This window comes from Gorilla gorilla, chromosome 3, assembly GCF_029281585.2.
Source record: "Gorilla gorilla gorilla isolate KB3781 chromosome 3, NHGRI_mGorGor1-v2.1_pri, whole genome shotgun sequence".
In the NCBI taxonomy this organism is placed as follows: domain Eukaryota; kingdom Metazoa; phylum Chordata; class Mammalia; order Primates; family Hominidae; genus Gorilla; species Gorilla gorilla.
Genome location: NC_073227.2, coordinates 204,395,793 through 204,404,758, shown reverse-complemented (window position 1 = coordinate 204,404,758; position 8,966 = coordinate 204,395,793). Strand labels below are relative to the sequence as shown.

At 46.9% G+C, this 8,966-nt stretch overlaps 1 pseudogene; it reads right to left on the bottom strand.

Annotated features, from left to right (window-relative positions):
* Positions 1-2,010: 2,010 nt before the first annotated feature.
* LOC101152741 (N-chimaerin-like) lies at positions 2,011-3,391 on the bottom strand (annotated as a pseudogene).
* Between the last annotated feature and the right edge of the window lie 5,575 nt (positions 3,392-8,966).

Here is an 8,966-nt window from a genome sequence, read left to right as displayed (position 1 = left end):
CAGTCATCAACATGCCATTGCAGCACCCAGGCTGTCTGTCACAATGGGTGCCTGCAGGTCCACACTGAGCTGCCCTCAGTGCCCCAGCCCCATCCCATGCTCATTGGTGCCCAAAGTCTGGAGGTGGCTGAGATGGCAGGGGGCTAGTGTGTCAGTGCCACTCTGAGTGCGTGCACACCCAGCTGGGTTGCAACAGTGCCGAGGCTCGGCCACAACTTTGCTCACCCTAGAGCAGGTGCCAGAAGTGGGGAAAGGCCCGGGAGTGGGAGAAGGCACTTTCAAGCCTGCAGGGGCAGGGGGCTTCCTAGGCCACTGAGAGAGCAGGGATGCCGGGGTCTGAGCTGCTGCTGGGTGGCTATGGCTGTGCCCAGGAGCATGTGCTCCTGCCCTGCCAACTTAGTAAGGAGTGGGGCCCTCACCTGCCCCAGCTCCTGCTGGCTCCACAGAGCATGCAGCACCTGCCATGCCCTTCAACACCTGCTACAGCCGATGTCCTCGCAGTGGCTGCTCCAGATGGGACATTGTCACCATCAGCAGCACCCCAATAAGTCTGGTCAGGAGCCACGTCAAAGAGAAAATGAAGGAAGTATGAGAAAATGACCTTCAATACCGTAGGTGCTATGGTGTACCACAATATTATAACTGATGGTTTTCCCTTTCCCCATGTGCCCCATCCCCTGGGTTAAAGGTAGGGATGTGCATACTCACAGCTGAATCCCCAGTGCTTATCATGTACATGGCACTTGACAAGAGTAAGAGTGGGGGACCCAAGGAAGAGATCTGAAGCAACCAAATGGCTTTCTGTTTGTCTTTCATGATGAAATTCCAGAATGGTTTCCCTAAGGAATGAAACGTGACCAATAAACTCCCAGAATCTCAAAAAACACCAATAAAAAGCCACCTTCCCTGCTGTCCTCAGCGTTTGACACATACGTGGCCAGTGTGTGTCCTCACAAGCCTTTCCTTTGCCCTCCATCCTCTGATTCTGCTGGAGAAAGTACCAAGTGGTTTGGAGCCATGGCTTCATAACCAGGGTCCAGTTGCTCCCTCTCCACTAACAAAGAATCTTAATCTTTCTTTTTTTTTTCTGTTGTACATTTTTTATTGGTATGGATAACTTATTAAAGTAACAAATCTGAAAACACATTTTGCTTTTGCTGGTGGTGGAAAGAAAGTGCTATGTTAGGCCGGGTGTGGTGGCTCATGCCTGTAATCCTAGCAGTTTGGGAGGCGGAGTCATATGGATCATGAAGTCAGGAGTTTGAGACCAGCCTGGCCAAGATGGTGGAACCCCGTCTCTGCTAAAAATACAAAAATTAGTCAGCCACGGTGGTGGGTGCCTGTAATCCCAGCTACCCGGGAGGCTGAGGCAGGAGAATTGCTTGAACCTGGGAGGTGGAGGTTGCAGTGAGCCGAGATCGCACCACTGCACCCTAGCCTGCGCGACAGAGCAAGACTCCATCTCAAAAAAAAATTAAAAAATTAAAAAAAAAAGTGCTGTGTTAGAGAGGAACTAAGAGAAACCAGAAGTCATTTGCAAAAAATGGGCATATGATATAGTCTGGTAACGTAACAGCCAGAGGTACCGTTTTATCCATTTCGGTGTGCATGTTTGTACAAGCATCAGAAACCAATGACACAGATCCTAAAGCAAAGTCACAACAGGCTTATTCTGAAACATGCTGGATTACCACCACAGATTATGCAGGACACAGAGGCTGTGCTGGGGCAGGTTTTTTGTGTCTTCTGTATGGAGTTTCTGCCAGATGGGGGCTAATCATGCAATAGCTTGAGTTTTTCTTAATGTGATAAACACCCAGCATTGCTAGCACCAGAAAGTGTGTGTTCACTGTTGTGTAAGACAGTTAAACAACAGAAAGTTCCTTCATTTTAATCTGGTTATATGCCCGAATCTCTAATCAAGAAATAATTCAGCTATAGGAGCCAATTAAATTACTATAAAACATGCCTTCATCTGTAAAACATTTATTTTCCCCTCAAATGTAAAATTTAAAGTAAAATGTCGCTGTTTTTGATAGGCAGCTCCACCACCAGTCTCTGATATTGTATATCGTTCAGTGCGGGCATGGCTTTTTGTTCTGGAGGTCTCAGAAGGGATGGGCCAAAGACAATTCCAGGGTTCTCCGCATTCATAAGATTCTCGTTTTCGTGGAGCGTCATTCTCTTTAGATGCGCCATCAGGGATCAGAGGGTTTCACAGCGAGCAGGTGCCAGTAGTTTCAATGCTTCATGAAGGGTTTCCAATTACTCACTAGGATCCGTAGTTTTGGCAGATTCTATAAACTTACGGTAGATATCATGCGTAATTAGTGAAACTGGCAAATCCCTGAAGTGCAGTTTCGGAGTTCCAGTGATAATGTTGATACTTCATATGTGTTCACAGAAATAGCTGCTTTCTCACCCTCTGTCAAGAGCTGTCTTGACATCAGTTAAGTCACTAAATCCTGATACATGGTATAGCCCTTCAGAATTGGGACTTTCAGACTCAATCTCCCTGTTGCACATGTCTGCCACCCTTGGCTGCTTAGCAGTGTGTGCTTTTGACAAGCATTGTAAGGTCACAGCTGGACACGTTGGCATGCCTCAAGCCTGGCTTCCAGTCATTTGGGACCATGTTGGGTCACTGCTTGTGAACACTGAAACCAATCCACACAGTTCACTCCCTGAGCAATGAGACCATACATGAGGATGGCACAGTATTCGTGCCAGCGTGGGCCTCTCGATGCATGGACCTTGAAATTGTGAACCTTTTCATATTTTGGAATTTGCTTGTTTTCTTTCAGAATTGCTCTCCTAACGATTGATGTCACCCTTTTCTCCGACACCTCATCCTGGCCTATAGAATCTCACCACGTGTCTTTTTCAGGACTGGCATATATTTTTTGCAAGCAGACCCTCTGTTTAAGGTTGTGCATCCTATGTGCTCATAAACTGGGTTTATCATCATCTTGGCAATGTATTCTGCTGCCTTGTTTCAATATAGAGAGTAATCAAGCCATCAGTTACCAGATTGTGGATGGACACACAGTGTTTCTTCCCAGCAAAGTGATTTCCATCACACTAGAACCTGAAGTTTCTTGTTTGACTTCCCAATCTGAAAGCTAAAGTGTAGGGCCCTGCCTGTTGCTGCCTCTCCCCATGATGTATCTCCCTCAGCCACACTCAAGAGCTGGTCAGCTGCTTCTCCGGAGATCATGCCGTGAAACTCTCTTCCATGATACTTTGGGCTGTTTTCTCCCTTGAAAGTACAGATAATCCTTCGAGGATGAAGGGCTTCCTGTTGTAGCTGATATAAGTAAGATTTCCAAATAGGAAATTGATTTTCATCTGTATCAAACAGGGTCAGGGCCGATCTTTTTTTTTTCCCCATAGACTCAAGAACATGGATAGCATCACAGCATTATTTGCAAAAAGACTCTACTAGAAAACAAGACGATTGCCCCAAATTTTTTTCGTTTTTGTTTTTTAAATATTGAGTTGGTCTTGAACTCCTGGCCTCAAGCAATCCTCCTCCTTTAGCCTCCCAAAGTGCTAGGATTATAGGCCTGAGCCACTGCACCCAGCCATAGCCAGGTTTTTTTTTTTAAATGATTGCCCAACTTATTTTGTTATTTACTTATTTATTTAGGATGTAAACAACAAACATTTTGCGCAGTTTTGGAGGCTGGGCACCAGCAGACTGGTGGCTGGTGAGAGCATCCTCCTGGTTTGCAGATGGCCGTCTTCTCACTGCGTCCTCACACAGCCTCCGTGAAGCCTATTTGCTCCTTCTGGAAGCTTCCCAGGAGTCTGATGAGAAAATCACTAGCATGTGTGCTATCGTCATCTTCTCTTCCTCTACCTTTTTGAGCAAGTCAGCAAATTCCTTGAAGGATTCAGTGATGTTAATATCATCATCAAGTCAGAGTATCTCCAATGAAATCAAACTGAAATGACCGCAGCATCTGGGAACATTTCTGACCTGCAGAAGAGTAATGCTCACCAGCTTATTATAAAGGATATTACAAAGGATCCAGATGAAGAGATGCATGGGGTGAGTATGGGGGAAGGGGCGGAGAGCTTCCATGCCACCCTCCAGGGACCTCCATATGTTCAACTATTGGGAAGCTCTCCCAACTTATTTTGAATATATTTTTGTTTTTTTGAGATGGAGTCTCTCTCTGTCACCCAGGCTGGAGTGCGGTGGCACGATCTTGGCTCACTACAAGCTCCACCTCCCGGGTTCATGCCATTCTTCTGCCTCAGCCTCCTGAGTAGCTGGAACTAAAGGCACCCACCACCATGCCCAGCAAATTTTTTGTATTTTTAGTAGAGATGGGATTTCACCATGTTAGCCAAGATGGTCTCGATCTTCTGACCTCATGATATGCCCACCTCAGCCTCCTAAAGTGCTGGGATTACAGGCATGAGCCACCACGCCTGGCCTGAATAATTCTTTATGATAGTGCATGTATACCTGAAGGAACCATTGGATAGGCAGTTGTTAATGTTTGAAAAACAGAAGCTTACACATAGCTTACAAAAAATAGCTATGTGTAAGAGCATGTGGGGGAGTCCTCACTGGAACTGTGGTCTTCTGCAGTCCACAGTGCAGAAGCAGGGCAGGCCCAACAGAAATGTATTTGCTAGGGTCTGGGGAGCTTCCCAGAAAGGGGCTCAGCCTGGGTTTCTGCTGGAGAGCTCCATGTGCAAAGGCTGGGGAGCTTCCCAGAGACACTCATCCAGAGAGAACAAGAAACTGGCCCCAAAGAGGCCCTGAATGCCGGGGAGGGTGGAGCTCTTACTCCAGCCAGTTCCTGGCCCAGGCTACTGCACACACATGAGCTTAGAGAGAGAGAAGGTCAGAGTGAAAACCAGAAAGCTCTGCCTCCATATGCTCTATCAACTACTGGGGCTGGGCAATAGCACCTTAGGACCCACGCCTGTTGGGAACAGGCCCCCCAAATCTGGCCATAAACTGGCCCCCAAACTGGCCATAAACGAAATCTCTGCAGCACTGTGGCATGTTTGTGATGGCCATGACACCCACGCTGAAGATTGTGGGTTTACTGGAATGAGGGCAAGGAACACCTGGCCCACCCAGGGCAGAAAACGGCTTAAAGATGTTCCTAAGCCACAAACAATAGCATCAGTGATCTGTGCCTTAACGACATGTTCCTGCTGCAGATAACTAGCCAGAGCCCATGCCTTTATTTTGGCCCATCCCTTTGTTTCGGCCCATCCCTTTGTTTCCCATAAGGAATACTTTCAGCTAATCTATAATCTATAGAAACAATGCTTATCACCGGCTTGCTGTCAATAAATATGTGGGTAAATCTCTGTTCGAGGCTCTCAGCTCTCAAGGCTGTGAGATCCCTGATTTCCCACCCCACACCCTATATTTCTGTGTGTGTGTCTTTAATTCCTCTAGCGCCACTGGGTTAGGGTCTCCATGACTGAGCTTAAGGGAGGAGACCACCCCTCATATTGTCTTATGCCCAATTTTTGCCTCCAAAGATAAAAGAAGTAAACACTAAAAGGCAGAAGTGAAATCCACAAGCAGACAGCCCCACGCCACACCCTGGGCCTGGTAGTTAAAGATCGAGCCCTGACCTAATCGGTTATGTTATCTATAGATTACAGACATTGTGTAGAAAAGCACTGTGAAAATCCCTGTCCTGTTCTGTTCTAATTACCTGTGCATGCAGCCCCCAGTCATGTACCCCCTGCTTGCTCAATCGATCATGACCCTCTCACATGGACCGCATTAGAGTTGTGAGCCCTTAAAAGGGACAGGAATTGCTCACTTGGGGAGCTCGGTTGTTGGAGACTTGAGTCTTGCCGAAGCTCCTGGCCGAATAAAGCCCTTCCTTCTTTAACTTGGTGTCTGAGGGGTTTTGTCTGCGGCTTGTCCTGCTACAAGCTGGTCTCGGCACACTTCCCTTGGAGGAGCGTGGAGTTCACTGCTCCACAGGTTTGGAACCATGAGAACTCAGGGCATCAGTGACATCCCTACAGTTGTGCCCTGGGGACATCAGGATGAGGCATGGTGCTTGGCAACACAGTGGCAGTTCTAGCTGGAAGTCCTAGAGCTGGCTGGGCATAGCGGGGACTCCTCTGTGTTAGCAGAGTTAGCAGCTCTGCTGACAAGTGTGCACTCTTGTGTTAGCAGGTGGAGGCAAGAGCCTTTGAATACCAAGTAATTATTCTTTACATTACCTCCTCCAGACATGGGAGGCCTAGGAAAACTCGGGGTTCCATCACCTGCTGCCAATCATCTATGCCTTGGAAATAATGTTATCAGTAGTGGTTAGGTTTCCAAATGAGAATAGAAAGAAGGAAGGGAGGGAGGGAGGGAGAGAAGAAGGAAGGAAGGAAGGGCTGCTTTCTCCCATAATCAATTATATATTTATTAAACACTATACACAAATAGTCCTTTTTGTTTCTAAACCCATAAAATATATTTTGCAACCAGATAACTGGCCTGCAGTGCCTTCACCCAATCAGCCAAGCTGTTTCCCCTAATCTGAAGGGTGAATGCAGAGCTTACTTAGGGCTGTGCCCATTACCCAGTCCCTGAAATGCACCTTTACGGCCTGGGAGAGGAGGGAGGGGGTGTGGAGTGAAGAGTCCCAGCACCAAATGACGGGCACGAGGAGCAGCCAGGCAGGTACGAACTAGCTAAGGTCTATTGGGCATCTTTAGTAGGTCTCATTTGATCCTCCAAATATTCTCATCTAGAATGAGAAGAGGCTCAGAGAAGGTAAGCAAGTTGCAAAAGTCACACAGGTAGTATCAGAGGTCACCAGCCTGGAGGAAGAGGAAGGGCGGGAGCAGCTGAGGCATCTGGCAGTGGGCAGGGACACCCCGGGAGATCAGATCGCAGAGGGGGGTGGCAGAGAGGTGGGGAGTGGGTGGAAGGGGGAGAGGCACGTGGGGACCCCCACAGAGCCACTGCGCTGGGGGCGGGTAAGGAAGAGGGCGTGTGGGAAGCCTGGGCACTGGGCAGAGGTGGACAGTGGGGCGGGGGAGGAGCGGGGGAGCAGAGGCGAGGAGGAGCGACCCAGGTGGGGAGCGCAGGAGTTCCTGCTGTGGTCTTCGCAGAGAGGCCAGAATAAGAGATAAGACAGTCAAGGTGGATGGAAAAGAAGGAAAACGGGTCATTCCCGGCAACGTGGGTGAGCCGGGCGGGGCGGGGAGCCGGGGTCGGGGGAGCGGGGGCCTTTATGTGAAGTGGAGTCAGTCAGGCACAGAAAGACGGGCCCCACGTGTTCTCACTTCTGTGGAAGCTGAAAAAGTGGGCCCCAGAGGGTCCACTTGGAGGGCAGAATAGCGCAACAGCAATAACACAAAAACAAAAACAAAAAGGCTGAGTTTCATTCACATTGGAAGGACATGTGAATCGTGTGTCCCCAGACAGGCCTTGCCTCTGCTGATAAACGTGGTCAAATATTCCACTTTTATTACCTTTGAAGAAAATTACCCACTGAATGTTTCAAAGCCTGGAGTCTCCAGGCCAATACCAATTATTGTAATTGTCCTTAAAGGATTAATTGCTTGAGTGTTTTAGTTTTTATTTTATAGAGAGGATTTCTTCTCCCCACCCCCACCTTACAGACTATTCAACACGGGATACCAATATCCTAAGGACTACACGTTCCAGGAATTCCCTGCGGGCTTCTCAGGACCTGCAGCTGGTGTTAAAAAGATCATTAAGAGCAGAACATCTCTTCCTTCCCTGGAGCTCCTGCTAATTTGTGTTTAAAGACCTAGACTCTAGCAGAGTTCATCTTTACAGCAAGGTAATATATTATTTACGTGGACTCCAGACACCGAAACATCTATAAATTCACACATAGTTAACCTTCTTCTCCTCCTTCCTTTCTTTCCTTATTAAGCAAATTCAAGACCTGGTCTGTTACCCGATATAAAGATCTTTCAGCAGCTTCACCTATAATTTCTTTAAGAGGAAAATAGAAAACAAGGGACTTGGCGATTTTTCATGTAATGTGAAGCACCCTTGCAGGCTTCCGAGGAAGTGTTTACGGGTAGGTGATCAAATGGGTAAATGATAAAAATGCGAAGGAAAAATGCATTATTGGCATTTTGTCTGTTGGAGTTATATGCAAATTGCAGAAGAGGAATTGGATTCCAAGGGGTAAAATCTTCCAGAATATAACAAGGTATTCTGAAGGATTTCCAGGGATTAAAGAGTGAGCACATGAACAAAACCAGTCTAAAAGGCAAAAATGATACTGTTAACAGTATGTGAGTTTATTAACATGAATTGACAAATTGCATATCGCTAGGAATTCCTAAGCAAGGGTTTCCAACCAAGGAATAAAACTCTGCACCTGCTGTGGCTTTTTCTGGACCTCCTGCAGCAGCTCAGGGACTCCCAGGCCAGCTTGCCTGAGCCTTCAGATGTCTGGGGCCCCTCAAGGTTTCGCCCCAGGCTTAATCCAGCTGAGGCTACATGATCCCTTGACTCTCAGGGACAGGAAGCAAGTGAATCTCTTAATTACACAGCAATGAGAAACTGAGACTGGGTGGTAACTGGGGAGGTCTGTTGGGATCAAACCAGTTTAAATCAAACTAGCTAGAGGAGTCAACACAAGCACTTGTATGTGAATGTTTAGAGCATTGTTAGTCATAAAAGCCAAAAAGTATTAATAACTCAAATGTCCACCAGTTGATGAATGGATAAAGTGGGTGTGGTATATTCATACGATGAAATAGTATTCAGCACCAAAAATAAATGAAGTGCTGATGTGTATTACAAGATGAATGAACACAAATTAACACTATCAGGAATTAAAGCGGAGTTATGGTTGCTACAGATCCTACATTAAAAGAATAATAAGGGAATATTGTGAAAAGCTTTATGCCAACAAATGTAACAATTTTTTTTTTTTTTAATTTTAAGATAGAGTCTCACTTCGTAGCCCAGGCTGGAACGCAGTGGC